Source organism: Amphiprion ocellaris, chromosome 21 (assembly GCF_022539595.1).
Source record: "Amphiprion ocellaris isolate individual 3 ecotype Okinawa chromosome 21, ASM2253959v1, whole genome shotgun sequence".
NCBI classification, from domain to species: domain Eukaryota; kingdom Metazoa; phylum Chordata; class Actinopteri; family Pomacentridae; genus Amphiprion; species Amphiprion ocellaris.
This window is the reverse complement of record NC_072786.1, coordinates 19,434,071-19,440,070: the sequence shown is the minus strand read 5'-3', so window position 1 is coordinate 19,440,070 and position 6,000 is coordinate 19,434,071.

The following is a 6,000-nucleotide window of genomic DNA, read 5'->3' as shown; positions in this document are numbered from 1 at the left end:
GAGCAGTCTGCTCATGAGGAGTGGACCAGAATACCTGCTGAGAGGTGCAGAAGTCTCACTGACAGTTACAGAAATGGTTTGATTGCAGTGATTGCCTCAAAAGGTTGTGCAACAAAATATTAAGGGTACCATCATTTTTGTCCAGGCCGGTTTCATGAGTTTATTTTTTAAAATAATTCTGTTGAACCACAGTTCAAAAGCAATGTATGATTTTCATTGGTTAATTTTCATAGAATTTTAATTTATTATTACTTTTGTCAGATTCAAATTTTTTCTTTGACCATTTTGGGTTTTTGTTTCAGTAACTGAGGGGTACCAACAATTTTGTCCATGTGTGTAATTACATTTTTTTCACTGTTAAAATAATTTCCTGAGCTAGTCAGGCACAGCTGACAAATATTAATGTGAGAGGGATGATCCGCCAAATTGTGTATCAGAAAACACAGAGGTGACAATGCAGCTATGCAGGTGAATGTAACAGCCGTTAATTAGAACTCTTACTCCCTGTGATTGCCTTAAAAAACAGTTTTTTTTCACTGCGGCTGTCCTTCTATAGGTTGATCTGAATCACTTTTGGAATGTGCATGAGTGCACTCTTAGCAATGCTAAGCTACAAGTGTTCAGGGTTGGAAATGTTGGTCAGTCTGTCACTTCAGTCCAGACTGAAATATCTCAACAACTATTACATGGATTGCCATGAAATTCTGTTCACACATTGATGGTCTGCAGAAAACCCCAATGACTTGTTCTCCTAACTTTTCCTCTAGCACTGCCAGTCTGGTCAAACATTCAGTTTTTTTGGACTGATTCAATCAAACACTGTATATACAGATGTACAGACATTCATGGCATAACCACTGTGCAAATTGCTATAAAAAATGTTACATACATTTGTGTTCCATCTGATTTAACAGTTTTGAGTACCTTTATTGTCATGGTCACTGCTCCAGCCCCTGTTCTTCTCTCTTTCTCCCTCCTTGTTCCTGTTCATCTGTCTGTGTCTGTTTTGACCTGTCTGTCCCTCTGGCTCCCTCTGTCTGTCTCTGTCTGTCATCTGTCTCTCTCTCCCTGTCTCTCTGTTCCTTGCATCTCTCAGCTGCCTGCACTCTGCTGATTGCTGGAGCTGACGCTCACTGCAGTAATCAGTTCACTCAGCTCACCTGTCCACTACCTCACCTGCTCACTATATAAGCCTGGCTCATCCATCCATTCTCCACCAGTCCATAGACTGCAGATCCTCTCTTGGACTCAGTTCTCTTGCCTGCCTCCTATCCTGCTTCATCTCTTGGCTGCCATAGCCCCCTATCTGGACTCTCTTGACCCCTTTTTGGATTCTCACCGGTCCCTGCATTACCTTCAGACTGCTGATCATCTCATGGACTCACTTCCCCTTTGGATTTCCTTCTGTCCCTGCATCACCTACAGACTGCAACAGCCACATGGACCCAGCTCTTTTCCCTGTTTCCCCCCGGCACCTGTTCTCTGTCTCACCCTTGATATCAAGCTACTTGGCATTGCAGATTAAACAACCTTAACATAGAAGTTGCTTTTCTCTCAGTTAACTTACTGACTGGTTGTTTCACATGTAAAACCATAGTTTGTGCTGGTAGTAATTCTGGTTGAACAAGTTACTGTAGCAGCTCCCAATATTATGTGGTATTAATAAAGTTCTATAATATCAAACACCAACCTGTATCCCACCATATGAATCCAGTCCAATACTACTACTACTAATACTGCTGCTATACTACCAATAATAATAACATTTAGCTCTTTAGTCCTTTTAAATCAAAACTGCCAGTGTTTGTACCACAACAGGCAGAATGTGCTGAAGCATAATTACTTCGCCAGGCAATGTGGCAGAGTTGTGTGACGATCTGCTTTGGTTTGTCTGTCTGTGAGCAACATTACTCAAAAATGGACTAACAAATTTGGATGAAATTTTCAGGGGAGGTCAGAAATGACACAAGGACCAAGTGATTAGATTTTGGCAGTGATGCAGCTTATAGTCTGGATCCACGGATTTGTTAAAGATTTCTGTATCATTGCAAGATAGCAGCACGGCATCACTGTAACTATGACAAGTGAACACTACGTCAGCTGCCTGCTGATGATCACATGATTGTGATCCTACTACAAATCTACCGCTGATGACTTATCTGTCAGAAATGATGCAAGGAACAACTTATTCAATTGTGGGGGTGTTTCTGAGTCCCATCAATTCCCGCCGCCCGCCACATATTTAGGTCACATGATTCGGTATCCATACATAACGTACACATGCATAACGCACATCTGTGCTCAGCGCAAGGTCATTTTGTTTTTGGGTACACCTATATTAAATGGACACGTTCTATGTTGCCGTAATTTCTGATCATCAATAACTAATAAACAAATGCTGCATTTCTAAAAAAAAAAAAAAAATCAATAAAAATTCTACATTTCTGCTAATGCCTTATGGGGGAATGAGCAGCTTTGGCGGAGTACTGCACTCTCTGAGTGCTTTTCTAGTTTGTTATCTTCTTCATGATTGATATTGTTCCTTTTTGGGATTGAGGACAAAAACAATTTAGAGTTGACATTGTGTTGATTTGTGTATTTGATTTTGACTAAAATTGATTTGGGGCAATTTAGTGATTCCAATCAGCCTAAAGTTGGAGTTTTTGGGGTTGTGGGAGGAAAGCAGGGAAAACCCACTGAAACTCCACACAGAAACAACATCCAGACAGAGAGAGGAGGTGGAGGTGTCTCTGTGAGGCTGCAGTGCTAATCGCTGAGTCTCTGTGCTGCCCTGTTGGGAGGTATAGAAGGTTGGGTCACTGAGAGTGAAAGGAAACTCAGAGAGGTAATAGAGGAAAGAGGGGCTGAAAGAAAAACAGAAAGGTAAAGGGAGAGTGATAGTGGGTGTGATAGTCACATGTTACTCTATGGAGATATAGTCATCAGTAAATTATTGTTCAGCATGCTGTTCCCATATTGCACAAAACCTTCATTTTTTTGTTAGCTATTCTCCCTCTGTGTCTTTGCACATGCCTTGTACATATGTTCATGCAGGTGTGTCCAGAAAAAATGCATTCTGTTTCCATTTTTGTACCTGACAATTTTATTGCCTTTATATCTTTGCATTTGAGCAGTACTACTGATAAAATGCGCACGCATACACGCACGCACACACACTGACACAGTGCATTGGAGGGGTGTGTGTGTGTCTGCACACCCCGTCACTTGAAAATCAATGAGTAATCATGAATCAAATGCCCACCATCTCCTGCTCCTCAGTACTAAAATAATCAGCATTGATTTCATCTATAACTTGGGAGAAGATAGACCACGGCAACACTGCAAATGCAATTCAGCTCACTTCCAACAGAATTCTGGGGCCCCAGAGAATAGTGGGGAGAGATGGTAAGCTAAGGCTAAGACATCCTAAGTATGGAGCTCATTTTACCATTCAGTTTATCTGACAATTTATTCCCATTTCTTATTCAGTCATATCTGCTCCTGTGGTTCAGCTGCAAAGTCTGGACTTGTGAGGAAAATTGAAGACTTGACATGCAGTATGGAAAAATAATCAAAATGCAAATCGATTTCAAATCAAGCACTGCAAGTACAGTTAAAGCAGATGTTGTGGAACTATGCATGTTAGTGGAAGGGTGAACGAACGTTTCTATATCTGAAAAGTCTCAGGTGTTTGTGTTTTTGAATGAAAAAAAATAGAAAATGAGATCTTTTAGGAGACAAGCCTGATTGGTAGTAAAAAAGAGCTTTTATTGGCCGGCTGACTGGCACTGCAGAGGCATGTTACTATTCTGTTGTATAGGCATTATTGTGAATTGATCAGCACCGCTGTCCTACCACCTGAAGTTTTCTCTAGTTATTTCTCCTTGGCTTTTCAGATTTGAATAATGCCAGTGTTTCACAGAACTTCTCAACATTTCCATGAAGTTTGTCAATAGTATTACAATATTACAAGCTTTCAAATTTGTATTTTAAATATGTAAATGAGGGACAATCCCATCAAAAATGAGTGCATTTGCATAAATGTCCACAACAGAAATCTGTGCATTGAATAAAGTCAGGTAAAGAATTGAAGGTGCGTGTGTGTGCGTGTGTGTGTGTTTGTGCATGTGCGTGTGTGTCTTTTTATCACTTCACTGACTGGATTCTCTATTCTCCCGATGTAAAATGTTCAACTAATCATGCAATGAATGATACGTGAACAAGCACCTCTATAAACATTCAGAATATTGATGGGAATAAAACTGGAATTTTGGTGGCCATAAGTACCTGTTGAGGTAGAGATTTGTGGCTCATCCATCCATTCATTATCTATACACCACTTAATCCACATTAGGGTGGTGGCAGGGCTGGAGTCTATCCCAGCTGACTTAGGGTGAAGGCAGGGGACACCCTGGACGGGTCACCAGTTTATCGCAGGGCTACATAGAGACAAACAATATCACACTCACATTCACACCTATTGACAATTTAGAATCACCAATTAACCTCAGCATGTTTTTGGACTGTGGAAAGGAAGCTGGAGAATCCAGAGAAAACCCATGCATGTACAGGGAGAACATGCAGACTCAATGCAGGAGCAAATACTTGCTTTTGTCCTGTGATTATCACAGCAGCACAGCTTTGATCTTTGCTTTTTTTTACCGACTCTGTGGACTTACTGGTCAATAGAGTGGCAATAGGTCAACCTAGATTTTTAACTTTAACTTCTTCAAATACTCCTTTCCTATAGATTAAAACATTTTGTGATCAAGCAAGTCATTCGAGTCTGAACATATAATTTATTCCTGTGGTTAGATGTATGTGACATTTTTTGATATTCTGATCTCATCCAAACTTGTTGCTGGGTTTGTCTTCAGCCTGCAGAAACCTAGAAAAACTGCCTCACTGTTTACTATCACAGGTTAAACACCTCTCTTCCTGACCTGTGTTATCCTGATGACCTTAGGTCTCTGCTACATGCTGTTCTCTCCCTCCCTTGTAGCCCAGCTCCAGATTGACTGAGACAGACTGAGACTACAAAGTAACCTGATTCTGTGCTTTTTGTAGCTTCCTCTTCCACTGTCAGTAGAGTCCCTTTAATTACAGAGTCTACAGTTTGGTGTTCTCTGCTGCCTCCTGGGCTGAGCTAAAGCCAAGAGGAGGTTAAAGACAAGCTCATGCTCACAGACATGCTCCTTCTCCTGGACTGAGCTGATGTGATTAGCTCTGAGCTAAAGAGTATATGGTGTCTCTCTGATGTATAATTCACGAAAGGAGGCTGAAACAAAGAGAGAAGCACCACCAGGCAGAGGTTTTAACATGCCAGAGCTCCAGGATACTCCCTGGCAAGCCTCTTTATGGCACAGATTTCCTGCAGGCTTAAAAACCAGTCCTGCGCTGACCTGTGGAGAATGTATTCTTGGTATACAGAGCCTTCAAGGTCTATGATAATGTTTAGCACAAAGCCCTCAAGGCATTAGAGGTGTTGATGAAAGACAGTTCTGCTCTTCATCAAAACAACTCAGCTACATCTGAAGGTGATGTAAGCTGAAAACTACATTGAGAAAACACTTTTAATATATCAACAGAGATATGAATATTTAAATATGGTGAGAGGGCTTTGTTGCACTACAAAACAAGAGTATAATAGTTTGCTACAGTTTCAAAGCATCTGTGTGTCAAGCTTCTGTGTACCTACAGACAGCAGTCAGCTGAGTGATGTGACACTGAACAAATAGCAAATTTATCAAACAATTATAGTTTGAGCAGTGCTGGTTTTATCGACACATCTCTTTTGTCACAGTCATTCAGAATACTTTACTACTTTGAAAGTGAACATAAATGATTTATTTATCAGTGCAACATACACTACCGTTCAAAAGTTTGGGGTCACTTAGAATTGTCTTTATTTTTGAAAGACAAGCATTTTTTCAATGAAGATAACATTAAATGAATCACAGTCTGTAGTCTAGACATTGTTAATGTGATAAATGATTTTTC